Source organism: Anser brachyrhynchus (assembly GCF_964034855.1).
Source record: "Anser brachyrhynchus genome assembly, chromosome: 7".
NCBI lineage: Eukaryota > Metazoa > Chordata > Aves > Anseriformes > Anatidae > Anser > Anser brachyrhynchus.
The window spans coordinates 41,626,727-41,645,373 of NC_137701.1; the positions used below are offsets into that span (position 1 = coordinate 41,626,727).

The 18,647-nt window shown below is 45.3% G+C and overlaps 2 protein-coding genes across 27 annotated transcripts in view; one reads left to right on the forward strand and one right to left on the reverse strand.

Moving 5' to 3' along the window:
- Window positions 1-378, reverse strand: part of CCDC148 (coiled-coil domain containing 148) — a 68,275-nt gene extending 67,897 nt beyond the window's left edge. For 6 of the 10 annotated variants that reach the window (XM_080600047.1, XM_080600046.1, XM_080600051.1 and 3 more), the window contains exon 1: window positions 230-378. The gene's annotated coding sequence lies outside the window, so the exon portion shown is untranslated. The remainder of the gene's footprint in view (window positions 1-229) is intronic. The other 4 variants (XM_080600049.1, XM_080600048.1, XM_080600050.1 and 1 more) reach the window with 2 other exon arrangements.
- Window positions 379-472: 94 nt separating this feature from the next.
- The window catches only part of PKP4 (plakophilin 4), a 94,796-nt gene continuing 76,621 nt past the window's right edge, over window positions 473-18,647 (forward strand). For 3 of the 17 annotated variants that reach the window (XM_080600025.1, XM_080600026.1, XM_080600030.1), the window contains exon 1: window positions 550-573. The gene's annotated coding sequence lies outside the window, so the exon portion shown is untranslated. Of the gene's footprint in view, window positions 636-18,647 lie in introns of all 17 variants that reach the window. The other 14 variants (XM_080600015.1, XM_080600017.1, XM_080600027.1 and 11 more) reach the window with 11 other exon arrangements.

Below are 18,647 nucleotides of genomic sequence, written 5' to 3' on the forward strand. Positions count from 1 at the left end.
CGCTACGCGAGGCGGCCCGGGGCCTCCGGCCCCCGCAACGCCCCGGGACCGCCCCCGGCGCTCGGTGCCCGGCCGTGCCCCTCAGCCCCCGCCCGCCGCCCCGCTCCCGGCCCTCAGCGGCGCCCCCCGCCCACCCGCAGCCGGCCCCGCAGGCCGCCTCCTCCCCGCGGCCACGGCGGAGGCCATTTTGCAGCGGGGGGCTGCGGCCGCTCGGGGCGCGGGCACTTACCGGCACGGGGCCGCGGGGGTGCGCGCCCGCCCCGCCCGGCAGCGGCCCGGGCCTCAGCGAGCCCCCGCCGGCAGCTCCCGGCCCGGCCCGGCCCGCCCCTCGCTCCCGCGCCCGCCTCACGGCATCGGTAACCACGGCAACCTCCGCTCCCGCCGCCACTGGCGGGCTCAGCGCGCGGCGGCAGCCAATGGGACGCCGCCGTGCGCCGCGCGGGGCCAATGGGCGCGGCGTGACGCTACCCGAGGGGCGGGGCGCGGCCAGGCGGAGCGGGCGGCGGCGGCGACGCCGGCGCCACCAGCAGCAGCACGGCCCCGCCGCTCCGCCGCCGCCATGGGCACCCCGGGGTAGGGCCCGCCAGCGCCGCGCGGGGCCGCCCGCGCCCGCCGCCCCCTCCTCCTTCGGCGCGGTGAGCGGGGAACCGGCGGGAGGCCGCGGGGGCGGCGGGGGGGGGGGGGGTAGCGCGGGGCAGGTGAGCGCGCACCGGGCCGGGGGGCGCCCGGAGGCGGGGGGGGGGGAGGCGGAACCCGGGACCGCGGCGGCCGCCGCGGTCCCGGGTTCCGCCTCCCCCCCCCCCCGCCTCCGGGCGCCCCCCGGCCCGGTTTGGATGCGCAGCCCTCGTCCGCCCCGGAGGGCCGCAGCGGGCGGGCCTCGAGCGCCGGGTCTGGGTTCGGGAAGCGGCTCCTCGCGGCGGCCCGCGGACCTTTGTACCCGCCGGGTTCGGTCTCCTCGCGCGCGGCGATCGGCGTGAGTCACCGCCCCGGGAGGCGGCCGTCGGGAGGGCGAGGTGTGGCCGGGCCCGTAAAAGTAACGCGTTGTTGGCCGGGGGCGCTTTCGGTAAATCGCCCTCGGGAGAGGCGGCGCGGTGGCGTTTTCCCCGCGGGCCGGAGCGCCGTGGTCCAGCACGGGCCCGCCGAGGCGGCGGCACGGCGGGGACCCGCTGCGCGGCTCTGCCCCGTCAGTCAGAGCGGGGGGGGGGGCGGGGCGCCCTGCCCGGTGCGCGGCCGGGCCCGCGCCGCTCGGCGCGGCGGGGGCAGCGCGGGAGCTTCGCCTGCTGCTCGAGCGGCCTGCAGAGCGCCGTCTCGCTGCTGAGGCAGGCTGCTGGCAGCGCTTCGGCGTAGGTAGAGCGGCCGACGGTCCTTTCGTGTAAAAGCGACGCGTTTGTTGTAACTCCCACCTGGTTAGATGCTAAGGATAAATGCCGGTAACGGCAGCAGCGGATCCGCAATGAAACGCGCCTGGAGCAAGTTCTGTCAGAGGGCGTTCTGCCACACGTTGGTAAAATTCGCTGTAATTCTACCTCGATGCTACCTGGGATCCTCGTGGGTCCGTTCCAACTCACGATGCTCTATGATTCTAATTCCTGTTAGAATCTGGTTGTGTTATGTACGATACAACATACTTCTCGGTGTTTCCTTTAACAATACCAGTGCGGGGTCCTTGTACAATGAATGGGTGAATTCAGTCACACGATATAAACAAGGAAAGTGTAGTGATAAATTACTTTGTTCCGAGCAGCTTCATTTGCTAGCAAAATATCATGTAGAACACCCTTTAAGCTATCTTTGATAATGAATGCTAGCATGCGCTTTGCAAAAATAATAGTAACCGTAATTAGTAAGCTGTGTGAGGTATTTGGTAGAGGAGGTCTGCATGTATTGTGGAGGAAACCTCAGTGGAAGAAACACTCTGCATACTAACAGAACAGGAAGCATAAAGAAGAACTTTATGTAATTCTGCTTCGCTTCATGTAGATTATTAACATGTATAACAGGTGGGAGGCTAAAGCAATTTCAAAAGATGGTACTCTGGGAGTACTGTCCAAATCTTGGGTTGGTTTGAGTTTGGCTGTTGAAACTGTGCTGAAAATGAGCGATGTCCGCAAGCGTTTCTCTGGTTATTTTTTTCTTTCTTTATTGTCTGCAGGAAAGCACTGACTGGCTCAAAGATCTCAATGAGCAGAACAGAGTTGTTGTAAGCATAAACGGCGAAGATTGGGTTTATTACCAGAATGCAGTTATTGTAATGTGATGTAGAAGAGTCCCCTAAAAATCAAGCGCAGCTATTGATTCTGGTTTGGAAAAAAATACTTGTGAACCTGCTGTTGGCCATATTTTGCCTTTCTTTCATCTCTCGTTTACTTTCTTAGTGCTTTTAATCCAGTCAGTGACTATGTTGAAATTTCTCTGTATGCGAAGCTGCGCTGCTGTAGTTCCTTGCGAAGCAGCTGGCCGGAGCAGTCCCCGCGAGCAGTGCGCCAAGGTAGCTGTCGTGAGGCGGGACCCTGCTTTGCCTGGCTGTGTGTTCGCTCCCATTCCTCGAGGGCTGCCTGTTGTTGTGTCCACGTGCTACGAACGTGCAGAAACGTGGGGTGACAAGCTGCTAACTGGTGAGCTGGGAACAGTAGCTTCATTTGCTGGCGCTTGATGGGAAGCAGCTTGTAAGAGTTACTGCAGAAAAGTTGTTCTGGTGCCTTGTATAAAAAGCGCACGCACATCTCCGCAAGTAACTCGTGCTGGTGCGGCTCAAGCTTCTGGAAGTTTCATGAATTTTTGGTCTGGTTTCTGGGCTGGTATTTTTCCTCTGGTGAAAGTAAGGTAGCAACTCATTATGAATTTGACATGCGCTGTCCCTCCAAAAGTTATCTGACCCAATTTAAGGTTTACTAACTGGAGGGGGATTGCGGTAGCACAGCTTTACTTATATGGGAATAAGAAGTCAGACTTGGAATTGGAGGTTTTGCAGGCATGGCTTGCAGATATTGCTTGCTGCAGTTCCTGACCTGATCCCAAATATTGCTGACAGCAAGCAGTCCAGGTACCGGCAGAGACGGAGCAGCTCTGTGACCGCAGCTGAGCATAGTGTGGCCGCTGGCCGTCGGCGGCTCTCTGGGCTCGGGTAGCTCTCCTGGCTCCCGGCTGCCTGTCCTGAGGCCCGACGTGCAGCGTAGCTCACTGGGTAACTTGCGGTGTCCCCTTTATTCCAGCAGAATACCCGCTTATTCTTGTTCACACCGAGTTTGCAGAGGGAGGGAGGAGGTGGGTGAGGACAGCCAAGAACTGCCTCTGGTGACCTTCCCAGGGCTTCTGCCTGCACAGAAGAAAATAGCAGCTTCTCGTCAGTTAAAATCTCTGTAGCTGGCTTCAGTTTCCAGACCTTTGCTCCTTTCCTGCTCACTGCCCCTTTCTGTCCTTGGCCTTAGCACCTCGCTCGCCTTCCCTCCAAGGAAGACAAGAGGCGCGTTGCAGGAAGAAGGAAGGACCGCTTTGGTTTCACGGCCCATTGATGTTTTTTCTTTAATAGTGAAGGCCCCAGAACGATCATTTCAAGGGGAGGCTTAAGGTGAAAGTTCAAGGCATCTCGCGGCGTTTCGGTAGCTTCCCAAGCCGCCGAAGCGCAGGAGGACGCTCCTCGGGCGTGTGCCATGGGTTCAGGCAGGTGACGTGCGGCTCGGGCTTGTCGTCCCTGCGGGATCAGCCTCCTGAGTCAGCCCCGGCTTCCTGGAGAGCCCTGTCTGCGCCTCCTCTCGCGGAGGCAGGATTGTACCTCCGAACCAGTTCAGCCAGTTCGCCGCCTGCCTTTGCCTTTCCCTCCTGCCGCAGTTAGCAGGGAACGGTAAATACAGGCGCTTTGGGTGAAGCGGGCTGTGGGGAATTTGTCGGCTGTCTTTAACTTTCCAGTCCTTTTCATTGCATCCCATTCTTACAGGCAAATGAAGACAATACTGGTTTGGGAAAAGTTAAAATGTGAGGGAAGATCTGTTCTTACCGCTTCAGTACTTTTGAACAAGGAGGCTTTTTAACATTTTATTTTTTTTTTTAAATTGGGCACACTTTTGATATATGTGTGTTTTCTCCCTGTTATTGCTTTCTTTCCTCCAAACAGAAGAGCTAAATACTCTTTCCTATCAACTCAAATTTCAAAGTACTATAGTTACAAAAGGAAAAGAAATCGCTGTTTTTCTCCAGAATGTCTCCATGGTCATCTCTCATGGATCTTCCTCCCTCCTCCCCATTTTTTTTAAACTCGCATAGCACTAGAAAGTGAAGACCAGCCAACTTTCTGTATATTGGCTTTTTAAATTGGTGTAACGTTATTTTAGCGCAAAGAATAAAACCGTGAGTTATTACTTTTTGAGAATGATTGATCTGTTCTTCATGGAATAACTGAAATTAAATCTTCCTTTCTCCTTCCCCCATTTAGCAGGTTCCTGTGCTTGTAAAAGACATGTTCTCTAAGTGTCGTAACTGAGAGCTAGTGTGGTTGTTCTTTTTGCGTGAACCCTACATCAAAATTACAGCTAATCTAACGTTCTGATCGGGGTTGTGATTAATTCATTATTAAAGGAAGAAAGAAATCTGTTGTAAATCCTTTGAAGAAGTACAAGCTGAAACTTGTTCTCTGCATCACAGCTCAATGGGGGGATTTTTAATGTATTTACTGTTTATGCAACCATGGGGTAGTAATTATGGGCAGTGAACAAAATTTGCCCTGTAGCTATTGGATCTGCAAAGCAAAAGCTTCATAGATACTGTGTAGGTTGTATAATTGGCCAGCCTTTAATGCTTGTTGAATTTGTAAATAGGAGTTCAGAGCACCAGGTCCCTCTTCCCTTAAGAGTGAGATGCATCACAGCTCTGAGTGGGAAAGCTCTGGTGGGATTCACTTGTCCCAAGAGCACTCGTGTCAGCTGGCAGCAGGACAGAATTCACCTTGGGTGGCTCAGCAGAGCATCCGTCAGGTCCAAAAGTGTCCGGAGCTTAGCTGGAGCCGTCTCCAGAGGCAGTAGGAGCAAGGGGGAGAGTGTCCCGGAGGGCAATGAAGGGGTTGAAGGCAGGAAGGTAGGAACAACTCCTTCAGTGCCAGGTACGGCAGGTAAGAAGTAGCAGAGATCTGGGGAAACAAGCAAGGAAAGGGAGGAGCTGCATTGCGTGGTGCCAGACATTGCTGTTCTCTCGGGTGATGATCAGCTGTAAAAAAACGGGGAAGGAGCTGTTGGAAAAATTCTGCATTTCTGTTTGCTTCTGAGTGCAAAAAACTTTTTCTCTCTGTACAGTCTTAACCAAGCTTCATTATGGGACATGAGTGGTCTGGAAAGCCTTAGGCTACCACCTATGCTATACTTCTTAAAGTATATATAAAGTTTATTTGCTTTTTAAAGTGTATATATAAATGTACTCAAAAGCATTTGCGTTACGTGCATTCAAATAGAAATTATCTAATCCACATCTGAATTTGTTTACGTGGTTTGCTTGTGCCATCTCTGCTAGAAATATAATGGGAGCAGGAGACTTTCCAGTTTGTTGTTGATTTGTCCTCTTCCTGCCAAAAAAAATAGGTTGCAGCAGAGAGTGCTTCCTTAGCATTCCTAAAGGAAATCTTTTCAATTCCGAAAACATGGTCTACGTCATCTTGTATTGGCAGTATGTTTTGTTATTGTATAACACGAATCGAATAGTCGTGTATTTGTGTGTCATGAAGGTAGACCTGATTGGTGAAAACTAATAAGCTTGTAATCCTTTCCGTTAGCCTGTTCCTGTGGAGCAGAGCATACCAACGCCTGCTCGTGTATGGCGCTGAGTGTGGAGACGCAGCGTGTGCACAGCTGGGTCAGCAGGCGGGCACCACGCTTTCTTCCATCTATCCTTCGGAAACTTTCAGCTGCTCTTACAGCGTGAGTGCAGGGTATAAATTCCCAGATAATTCTTCCTGGATCTATTCCTGTGCCTCCAAGGGTAATGCTGGTATATGCTACCTAGTATGCTGAAATTCGGCACAATATATTCCCCTAGAATTAAATCTCTTTGTAATGGCAGGTTTTTAGTAGCTCCAGTTTTAAAAAAAAAAATAAAAATCACCAGTCTCTGAAATAATTTAAAGTAAATGACTTTAGTGTCATTGTGGCATGCTTAAAAATGAAAGTATTTCATATCATTCATAAGAATAAGAGCAAGATGCTGTATGTAATGCCAGGTGATTTTTGAGCGCTTTTGAACAAGCTCTGTGTGCAAACTTATTACATACACGTGATGCTGTTCACTGATCATCTTTTGCAGATACCTACTCAAGTCTTGTATTCGAGTCTAAAGATAAATATGGAGGCAGATCTTAACGATTTAATAGTTTTGCTTTGTTTTTCTTAAAGTCTGACAATTTTGTTTTTAATTAAGAAATAAGGTAACAGTTTCAATATGATAGCGTATTGTAAAAGGAAACTGCGCTTGTACTGTCATAGTGCATAAACTCCAAACGGATGCCCCCTTATAGGGGCTGGAAGGAACTCCGTGCTCCTCGGAGTTTACAAACCAAAACACAAAGTTAGATAAATGTCATAAGTGGAGGAGAAGATATCAAGAACATGTCTTTTTGTAATAAATGCCTTCATCCAGGGTGCTTGTGTTCCAGTAATAATGCTCAGATGTTGGTCTGTATTATTTGATACAACCTTAGTCTAAGGTACACTAGCAGAATTTGCAGACGCTTCCGTCTGTTTCTGCTGTATATCCTTCATATCAAGCTTTGCCCTGATAAGTAATGTAATGAAAATAATCATTGCTACTTTTTAGCTGAAATAGAAAATAATGACACATGAGGTGGTTGGTGTAATACATTCACTTGTCTTTGGGAGCATGTTCATACTTCAAACAAGATGAGAAACCTCGCACCCAGAAATTTCAGGCTGGCGCTCAGACCTGAGATGTGTCCATTTTCCCCATGCTGTTTTGACTACCCAGCAAAGAAACAAAATTAAGTTTCCATGGGTTTTGCTGTTGTTTCTTAGTATAAATCAAGGCGACAGCATACCTTGAGACTTGTGAGATTTCACTGTAATTAAATACCTTCTTTTCCAGAAGGTACTAAAAAAAAAAAAAAAGTCATTGTTTAGAATTCTCCCCGGAACAGTAAGCGGTGCCACGGGGACTAACTGTGGTTCAAAAACTTGAAATTTTAAAACAGGTTCCAAAGTTCTGGTAGAGAACACTGCCTGTTGTGGGATGCTCTTTGGATCAGGCGGGTATAATCAGTCTTCTGGTATTAAGAGAGTTTTTTCACGTAGTTCTGGAACATACAGGTTATTTTTAAGGAACACACAAAATTCACCATGTCAAAGTAATCCAGTAGGTATCCAGTACCTTAACGTGTCGAATTAGCAAGGCAGACTGAATACAGGACTTCAATTTGTCTCATGAGCTCCTGAGTTTTATTTTTGGCCCATCCAGTGTGCTTAGAATGGAGCACGAAAAATGCTGTCCGTCAGTCAGTTTTTCCTGCACTGATGATGTCTGGAAACGTATTCGTGCAACGCAGGAGGTTAACACTTTTTATTAAACTTATTTGTTGCTATTCATGACTAGATTTTTGATTTCTGCTTTATTGTAATAGGTGTAAAACAAGATGTCTTAAAGTGCAACTTGCTTGCTTTTAGGAAAGGCAGAATTCACTAGGTTTAGAAATCCTTGACTTAAATTTGAGCTGTTTTAGTAATATAGTTAATTACACTATATTATTATCTTGTATTACAAGTACACTGATATATCCTATAATGTAAATATTTATTAATATATATCAGAAGGAGTGAAATTTGAAATAGAGAAGGAAGATGTAGTATTTTTAAAAACTGTTTTTAGGTAGCAAAGATGACCAAAGTGCCATTTTTCCAGACTTTTCCCGTGTCTTCCCTTTATCTCAAAGCAGCACAAACATCAAATTACAGCAGCAAACAATACTTCACTCTGCTAATACTCCAGCTAATTTTTGTTACAAAAAAAATGACAGTAAGGTTTTATGTATAGCATCGGTATAATGTTATTTTAACATGTTAAAATTTTAACAGTTCCAATAAATAAGATCATCTGTATAAAAGCTCATTTGTTGGTTACTTAGTACTTCACAAATTAAAATGGTTGATGGAAAAAGATCGGGTTGGTAGACAAGTTAACTTACGTGCAGCTTTAATGTCAGAATACATCAATACAAATAAATACTGTCACCACCGGAAGCATTTCTGCAGTAGTCGGGTAGAAGGTTGTTTTTAGATTGCTGTTTTGGTTGCTTTTACGAATGCCTGCAAGTCCTCAGCATCTCAGCGTTGTGTATCCCGTCCCGTCCTCCCCCCAGTATTTACTGAATAACGTCTTTCTGTATTGATTGTTCTCCAGCTTATGTTATGGTTGTGTTGTGATAACAAAGTATCTTGCCATGCAGACGCTGTGCCTTTAGAGGAATAAAAGTTATCTGTTCCTTGTGAATGGCAGTTTGCATGTGCTGAGATTGATCGCGTTCTAGGAAAAATGTCACTATATGAAAACTTATGACAGCAGCTCTTTCAGCTGCATTTTGTCATCACAATAGCAGTTCAGAAATACTTCATCTTAGGATCCAGCAGCTGAACACTTTCTTTTACTTGTACAGAATTTTCTTATCAAATCAAGAACTACTAACGCTAGGTGGGTAATTTCTTCAGTATTTCTTGCATTTCTTAGAGCTAATAATTGGTTCTGTATGATCCTAAACAAGCTTTTCCCCCCAGGTTCGCTGAAATAAGCAGGCATTTTGCTGAAAGCATATTATTGTTGTCTGTGTAGCAAACAGCATCCTGCCTGTTCAGGATTTTCTTTCAGAATCCTTGACGTGTCAGTCTCCCTTCCAAGTCTTTAGATGGGCAACCTTAAATGTGCTGGAGGGAGGCAGGAGTGATACGCTACTTCGTGAACCTTCTGTCTGCTCTGTGCTCCTTGCCCAGGAGCTCATCTAGGCTGTCGTAGGTTCTTCCTCCTAACTTAAAAATGGGCTGTAGCTGACCAAAATGATTTGCTTGTTGCACAGAATTGTATCCAGGCTAGAGATTTTTGTCTTGGCAGCAAAATGTCTGTTAATACTAGAACTTGCCCAGGGAGGTGGTGGCGTCACCATCCCTGAGGGTGTTTAAGGAAAGGTTGGATGTGGTGCTTGGGGACGTGGTTTAGTGGGTGACATTGGTGGTAAGGGGATGGTTGGACCAGACGATCTTGGAGGGCTTTTCCAGCCTTAATGATTCTGTGATTCTAAATTAAAGTGTAGCATGTGCTTTTTCCCCCAGTAAGAATAAATGCTGTGATACCTGTGCGATGTCATTCTACTAACGATCATTAACAATCAATTACCAACTCTGAAGCCTCTGCACTGGCAATTTATACAGCCTAGAACAGAATGAGAGCAAAGATGTAGTAAATAATCTTCTTGAATTTTCTATTTTTTACAACTTTTATTTCATTAACACTTCTATTAATGCACTCTTTTTATATTGCCACTTGTCAACAGGCTTCTCAATTCCTGAAAATAAGGCAGCAGGTGAAGATCTGTATGGAATAGTATAGTCTATTGAAGCTCAAAACACATGAGCTTGCTTGGCCTGTATTTCGGAGTCAAGTTTTGGTCACAGACAACAGATGAATAACTGCTGTTCTTCAGCATCTTTTATTGCAAGAATCTGGCACTTGTTTGTTTAAAGGTTTTAAAAGAAGATTCTTCAGAATATGGAAAAAAAAAGCTCGGAAACAGCTAATAGTCTGTGTGCCTTCGGAATATTTTCCTTCATTTAACTCAGCTTTTAAAAAGGCACTGCAAGTCAGAACTTTTTATCTGCTTTACCATTAAGTTCACATAATTAAGCTGAATCTTATAATTGTTGGTGGCTGGGAGAGAAACCTGGGGATACGGAACTGCTACTTCTCTGGTTCCTTTTTCTGCTGCAGGCCATTTTCAGTCAGGATTATTGTGCTAGATGAACCTCTAGCCTGACGCAATGTCGCTTTCCTTATGTTATTGTAGGTAGCTGGGTTTTCCGCATGCCTTTGATTTTTGGACTTTTTCAGGCTCTGTTTGAAACAAGATAATGCAAGCTGGAGCAATGGCATACCCTCAGATATAAGCACTGTTTGAAATATAATGCTTTCTTATTTTTAATGAATTGAACAATCTCTTATAAGCAGGTGCATTTGCAGTAGCACGGGTGGCTAAGTTTGCCTTTCAAAGGACCTTGCTGATGGACAGGCTAGCATGCTTCAAAGTTCAGACTCCCTGCCTAGTGCTGTGGGTTTTTTTGTTTTTCTGTGATGTTAAACAGTTCGGTGTGGTGGTATCTCATGATGTAATGTGTTAAATTTGTAAGAGTTACAACTTCATGTAGAAACACAAACTGTTTTTTTTGGTTTTAAGTGTACATTAACTTTCCGCTCTTCTTTTCCTTGCAAGCAGAGCTAGTTCTCAATATAATTAGTCTTGTCTAGTATACTGGAAGTGGACCTCGTAGCACTGAATGATGTAGCACTAACAGCTGACTTTATTTCTGTGTTGCCTGTTTTATCTAGCAGTGTGTACTAGGAGATTCAGCGACTGTGCCTTTCACCTGGCTAACGTCGAGATCACTTCTTCATCTAGATCAAGGAACACATGGGTGTCAGACATTTCACAGTGTAGGATTTATGTGTAGATTTTATCTTCAAATAGAAAGGTGATTTACATGTGCAAATTTACTTGGTAGGGGGCATTCAGTGTCTCCCCAAGTAAGTAATCCTTTATCACGACAAAACTACAGCTGTGTGGTTTTCTTGTGTGCTACTTATTTTGGGTTGCTTAGAACTGTTATGGCCTCAGCCACCTTGACTGGGCACAGAGCAGACAGAATGAGATCCCCATTTTATCCCAGGTGAAATTAAAACGTGAAGTCTTACCGTAAGACTAGTGGAGAGAGACACAGTGGCTTGAACTACTTAATTGTTGTCAGATGTCAACTTGTACCTTTAAACCCGGAGTATTAGTGCACTGTTTGTAAGTCAACTGAAAGTCATAAGTGAAAGAAACCCGGATTGTCTGTTTTACTGATAACTTTGCAGATTTTTTTAAATCTCTTGCGAGGTCTGGGGCCAGGTGCCAAGTTAGGCAGGTTAGCTTCAAACTATTTAGCTAATATTGTGACAGGCCTGGATCCTGCCGAATATGAAGGTTTGGTGTTTGTTTCTGGCTGATGTAGCTTGCCAGCAGGACCCTGTAAGCTACCAGCAGCTGATCTGTGCCTTGGTCCATCTATCTGGATGGTGCATGAATGACATGGGTGCATCACTGTCTCCAGAAGAGTCAGTGAAAATGCTCAGCCTGTGTGTGGAACCTCAGTGTGTGGGTCTAAAAAGTCCTGTGGGTGTCTGGATGTATGTGGCGTTGTTTTAATGCTATGGATGGATGCTAAGTGCAGGCATAACTCTGGTCGTTAAATAAGTTCAGCTACTGTGTGAAGCTGTTTGCTTGTATTTTATTCAAGCTCCCTAACTGAAATGGCCCTACCACTTGCCACGGAATGAAAGCTAGCAAATCACCATGCTTTGATCTTAACATTTTCCAGCAGGAAATGAATCTAAGTGATACTGACTGTAAACACATCCCAGAGGAGCTGGCTACTTTCTGCTATTTTAGCTGGTGTGATTCAAGTAGTTTGATTTCCTTTATGGTGGTAGTTATTTTATTTGTATACCAAGGTATCCTTTTGCCATAAGAAAAAGTAAATTGGGTATACCAATGGGATAGCCTGGAGGAGACTGGGGGAGGCCTCATGGCAGCCTGCAGCTCCCTCACGAGGGGAGCGGAGGGGCAGGCGCTGAGCTCTGCTCTCTGGGGACAGTGACAGGACCCGAGGGAACGGCACGGAGCTGGGACAGGGGAGGGTCAGGCTGGGGGTTAGGGAAAGGTTCTGCACCCAGAGGTGGTCGGGCACTGGGACAGGCTCCCCGTGGCCCTGAGCCTGTCGGAGTTCAAGAAGCATTTGGACAGACAGCTGTCAGACACAGGGTTTGACTTTTGTGTGGCCCTGTGTGGAGCCAGGAGTTGGACTCGATGATCCTCGTGGGTCACGTCCAACTCAGGGTTTCTATCATTCTATTTTAAGAGTCCGCTCTCAAGATCATAACAGTACCTGCTAGGGTATCACCTGGGCATGTTTTCTGGACAGACAAATGTTTTTGTTACTGACGGAATTTGTGTTGCTTTAGCAAGTCTTTCACTTATTTGTCTATAACTTTCACATCATTATGTTATTATTTGACTTGTAAAACAACAATTCTCAAGCTTCATGGACTTGCAGGTTTCTTCTCTCCCCTTAGAGTGCTCTACTTTTTTCACCTTTATCTGTTTTAAAATAGTTATACACCCCAGATAGCTAATTCTTTGTTGCCTTGTGTGTGCATCAGATGCTTGTGTGAATGTCATCCCTTCCACTAGTGTGGACAGCTGTTGAAAAAGTCTGTTTCACTAGCATCAGACCGTTCCCCTCAGCTCAGCTGGAAACCGTGTTGTTTCTTATTTAATAAGTTTTGTTCTTCTCAAGTCAAGTAATTTCAGTTACAGGTTTGCCTGCTTCTATTATCCTTTCATGTTAAATCAGTCGTTAACAATCTGGTCCATGGCTATTTCTGCAACTGAGTTTTTTCTTACATCTTTTAGTCTCAACTTTGTTGAGTAAGTAACCTTTCTGTAGGTTTAGCTGCTCTTTAGTTACCATATCTATGAAATAAATACCTGCGCTCCACCATTATGATGATTATTCATGCATAAATCAGTCTAGAAAAGCTGGATCTTACCAAAGTTTCCAGTGGTATTTGTTTCTGCTATAGCTTCCACCCCAAAGTTTTAGAGTGGCTGCAAGCCGCAAGCAGCTTTTTCTTCTCTGCTGTTGGAGATTCACTAAAATGCATTAATGGTTACGCTGTGAGGTTTGCCCTTTCACAATTAAAGGAATGCATTTGTATGACCAGTTACAGATAATAAGTCTCCAGAGAGATGACTTCTCTGTGAAGTTGAAAGCTGATAACAAGGCTGTTCCTATCTTTGGAATTTTTCTTTGGCTAGTGTGTCTTAAAATTCACTGCTGGATTAAATTTATACCTAGTAAATTGGAAATATCACGAAAATGTCTTTTGTGGAGACACTGAGTCAGTAGCTTATTAAACAAAACTTTTCCGTTTTTTTTTCTTTTCATTTTGAGCGTGTTATACTTGGCATGGACCCAAGTCTTTCCATACTTTGCAAATAGGCCATCGGTGAAGTTAGGTCATCAGTTCGTCAGAATTCAGAGGGAAACCTGAAGGTCATACTGCTGCCCAAGTAAATAAAAATTTTCACTTTCTTGAAGACTTACTATTGTACAAATCTGCGAAATGTATGGCATTTCTTGTAAATAAAGTATGATGTTCTACAGCAGATTTCCTCTTAGGTTTCTGGCCAATAAGTTAAGAAATAAGGAAATTACATTGCTTCTGAAGTATCTCCCTGTTTACTGGTATGTATCTTTTAATGACTAAGCACTAAGTGTTGGTGCTTTAAGGCTGTGGTAAGAGAAAGCTTGAGGTCTGTAGCACGGTGACTAGTACACATCTGTTGGTCTTAATTTTTCTGATTTGTTTTTGTTTCATTTGTAAACAAAATCTGGATTAAGAATTTGTAGTTCTAAGCTTCAGCTTTGGTGAATCAAAGCAGCAGCATGTGGTGAATGTAAATTATACTTACCCATTTCACTTGAAGTATTTGAGCGTCTCAGCAGCATACAAAGTTACTTTCATTAGAAGTTGAAATAGCATTTCAGTGTTTGGGGGGGTTGGTTGTTGTTGTTTTTTAAGTTTTCATAGAATGCTTGAGGTTGGAAGGGACCTCTGCATTTGATTTTGTTGCCTACCACATAGTACCTTGTTTAATCTGGCCGTTTGAATTTATCTTTAGTATAGAGCTGTTTATTTGTAGGAGGTGGCTTGCCTGTGGGATGCCTTGGCCAGGACTCGGGAAGTCCTCCGTCAGTGCCCTCGTGGCACTGGGAAGCGGCATCGGCGAGAGCATGGCGGGGCGGCCGGGCCGTTCCGCCTGGAGCAGCTTTCCCGGCGGCCTGAGGTGGGACTCGGGGAGCCAGAGCTGGCCAGGGCGTGAGGACACCCTGTTCCCTGTGCTGCACCTTGAGGCCAGACACGTCCGTTCCTGGCTGTGAGATTTAATATGCCCTGCGCAAATCCCCGTGGTGTATCTGTGAAGCGTATTAGATGTGGATGCTGAGCCTTCCTATTTACTGGGGGATAGCAAGGTCTAATGAGGCGTTAACTGGTGACAGTGAGTATGCAGCGAGTGACTGACCTGGTCTGGCAGTTTTGGCGTGTAGCAGTACCACTAGGTTTTCTTTAATATTAATGCTTTATGCTCCCCATGCCTGTTGAGGATAGGGGTAGCGATGGCGATGACCTCGCATTTGAAAACCTCGTGCCGTCTTCCCCCTCGCCCTGATCCTGCCCCTGGGCTGGGCCAGGCCTCTGGCGGCACCGGCCTGCCTGTGAGGGGTCTCCCACCCCGGGGCTCCCCAGCCAGCCGTGCCCAGGGCAGGGCGGGCACGTGCCCTTCCTTCGGGTGCTGAGTGCTGGCGTAGCTCAGACCCGGCGTCGCTCCGCTGGGCCAAGGACCGAGTCACAGAATTGTCTAGGTTGGAAGAGACTTCCAAGATCATCTAGTCCAACCTCTGACCTAACGCTAACAAGTCCTCCACTAAACCGTATCACTGAGCTCTACATCTAAAGGTCTCTTAAAGACCTCCAGGGATGGTCACTCAACCATTTCCCTGAGCAGCCCGTTCCAATGCCTAACAACCCTTTCGGTAAAGAAGTTCTTCCTAACATCCAACCTAAACCTCCCCTGGTGCAACTTTAGCCCATTCCCTCTCGTCCTGTCAGCGGGCACGTGGGAGAACAGACCAACCCCCACCTCGCTACAGCCTCCTTTAAGGTACCTGTAGAGAGCGATAAGGTCGCCCCTGAGCCTCCTCTTCTCCAGGCTGAACAATCCCAGCTCCCTCAGCCGCTCCTCGTAAGACTTGTTCTCCAGACCCCTCACCAGCTTGGTCGCCCTTCTCTGGACTCTCTCGAGCACCTCCATGTCCTTGTAGCGAGGGGCCCAAAACTGAACAAGCGACGCAGTAAAGTACAGGCGCATTATCCCATCAGTTCAGCTGCGAGCAAACGCTATCCCGAGCTGACTGTAAATTGCAAGTTAAGGGACGTCTGGCTTTTTCCATGTATCTGACAAACCTGTTGGCGCAAATCCTTCCTGTGCCTTAGCAGGAGGATGTTGGCAAGCAGCAGCAGCATCAGTATTAAAACCGGGTAAGAGTGGGACGAGGCGGTGTGAGCGTGCCTATGTTTACCTCTCCGTATTTGGTTATGTTCTTCTGAAGTTTGCATTTATAGCCTTGCTGAAATCTATTTTTAAAATGTATAAAAAAAGATTATAACAGCATTCATCAGAAGGTGTGTTGAGAGCTACTTGGAGTTAACTAGCAGTGTTACTGTAGAGAAAAATGTTATAAAGTGTATTTGCCATTGTGAGTGAGAAACTTCTTAATTATTTCTTCAAATAATGTCTTTTATATGCAGACACATGCAGAGTATATAGTGCAAACAATTTCGTTTTTATTGTGTTTCTGTTTGACAAAAAAAAAACACACACACACAAAAAAACAGTGGAACTATGTATACTCCTGTAAAACAAGAGAAGTGTAAAGCAGGTTTCTGAGCCCCTGCTTGTGCCCCTGCTTTGCTGGGCATGTTGAGACAACATTTGCTCTGTCGTTTGCAGCTTTACCTGTCTGGTCCTATGCGAACTTAACTGAGAGAGAGTGAATTAGGTGAGCATTAAAAGAAAAAGGAAAGAGGTTAAACCCTTTGTCGAACCTCTTCTATGCCTTTGCTGGGTGCTTCATTTTAAAAACTTTGGATTTGAAATGATCTCTCTCACAAACAGCAAAGCACAAAATGCAATTAGGTAGATGCTGTTAACATCTGTAATTTCCCCTGCTGCCTGTGATATTGAAAAGATAACTGGTAACTGACACCTAGATGAAATGTTTCCTTTTTTGCCTAGCATAAATGATAAGTGTAACACTTTCAGCTCCTGCGGTATAGTAACATGGGTGTTTCTTGTTTATTTCCCTTTCAAGTAGGAGTGGGTTTAGCACTTTTCTCTGCTGAAGAGTATTCAGAGTTGGTTTGGGTTGGGGTGCTTCCCTGTCAGCCGCTTGCTGTTCCCTTCTTTGCAGTGTTCAGAAAGCTCAGTTCAAGTTTCAGCTATCAGAAGTTGTATATATTTTTTATAAAGCAAAAGTAAGTCATTCTAAAAATGGAAAGATATGCCTCTAACTACAATTACTGCTTTAGCATTATATGAAATAGCAATCTTGCAAGTCTGGAAGTACATTCTTTTCTGCTGTTGTCATCCCTGAGTGCATTTCCTGAGCTATTATATTGATGTTTTCCTGGACTTGCGGAGTGCAAGCAAGAGCAGGCTTTTTCTGTTTTGAAAATGGAAATCCCCTTCACCAGGAATTAGTTGTTGAATTTCAAGACTTAAAATTGTGTAATTTTCCAACTAGTTTGTTATTGAGAGGATTTGTTTTTGATAGCTGTGTTTTAAAACTCTCATTTTGAGCTTCATGTTAAAGCACAGTGTAACTAACTGATTAAGTCTAGCTTTTCTGGAGGTAAATAGATTTGCTAATTGAAATATATCAGTATTAATTATCAGGCTTATCTAAATCATAAGCATGAGCATTTAATTGTTGTGTTACCTGTAGTTATGAAGAAGTGTAAAAATAAAGTTTGTCTCATTCTGGAAAGGAGAAAGAGGCATCCCAGCATCCTATTTAGAAGAGAGAGTAACACAATTATTAATATCATTGGATATGGTATGATACCTGGTCAGAAAATAGTGGTAGCTTTTAAATATTATCCTTGATGGTTGTTTTGCTTTTCCTGCAGTAACTTCAACATTTCAGCTTTTATCACTTTTTTTCCCTTAGTCTCTGCTTTATATCTAAACACAGGCAGCTCCCACAAATTTTTGCATGGCTTCAGTTGGGCTCTTCTGACTTTTCAATCGATTTAACTGGAAATTTGGTGCACAAAACTGGATATGCTTCTTTAGCTAAGCAGACTGCAAAGCATTTCAATGCATCAGGAAATGTAAAAATAAGCAGGAGTGTTAAATGAATCTTTTTTTCCTTTTTTACTTTGTCACAGAAAAATATGCTTTGGTTACAGGCATCCTTACAGTGGCCTTTCAATACCTAAACGTGGCCTACAGGAAAGCCAGGGAAGGGACTCTTTGTCAGGGGGTATAGGGATAGGACAAGGAGTAACGGTCCCATTTAAAAGAGGGTAGGTTTAGGTTAGATATCAGGAGGCAGTTCTCTACTCAGAGGGCGGTGAGGCACTGGGACAGGTTGCCCAGAGAAGTTGTGGATGCCCCATCCCTGGAGGTGTTGAAGGCCAGGCTGGGTGTGGCTTTGGGCAACCTGGTCTAGTGGTGGGAGGTGTCCCTGCCCACGGCAGGGGGTTGGAATTAGATGGCCTTTAAGGTCACTTCCAACCCAAACCATTCTATGATTCTGTTGTTCATGATCTCTGAATGCTGACCCTACCATTTAATGACAGATATCCTCCTTTCCCTGGACTGCAGCCATCATCTATAAAGTGTTAATAATGGTGCTGGCTCTCGTTTATTACCCTAGGTAACCACGTCTAGGCGGTACCAGACCTGTGACGGAATGACATTTCATGCCTTTCAATGCAGTTGAACTACTAACTGCTGCTCTGACTACAGCTTTTAACAAGTTACTCTGTTTGCCTGTTTTCCCCCATGGTATGTTCATCTAAGCTATCTAGACTGCTTGTGAGAAGGCCACGTGACAGCGTCAAAAGCTTTATATCCCAGATGTATTTCTTCTAGTGCTCTTGTCAAAAAACAAAATTTGATAGATTTGATATAATTTTCTCTTGGCGAATTCACATTATTTCTTACCGCTTGATGTTCTAAATGGCAGTGGATTCAAATACATTGGTAGATCAGGGCAATACAGATTTGGGATGGTCCAAAAGAAAAATTCAGATTTGGGGTCTGTCATTTGTGTGTTCTTTAAGGCACTGGAGCCTTGTAGACTTAACTATTGAAAGGTCGTCTTATTGCCAAATGGCTTCTTCTGTGTTACATGTGTGAAATATGAATGCTCTCCAGACATCCTTTAGATGACAAAGATTCTTCCTTTTTTTTAAGGTGAGCTACAAATGGTGCCTCAGGCCTTGAAGGCTGTGGTCGTAAATATACACTTATTCAAAATGGTTGTCTTGCTATACCTGTTTGATCTCTTCTTTTGAATGGTTAGTTTGAAAACTATAAAAATACTAATCTTGCGAGCATGTTACAACTGGATATTTGTGGATGTAGAATCCTGCCTGTTCACTAGAACGAAGTGAAAGTATGTTGCCATCGGCCAAAAAAAGGGCTGTCTTTTACTAGGAGCTGTAACAAAAATACATTTAGCCAAAAACTAGGGTAATCCTTTTAAACATTTTTAAAAGGATATAGCTCC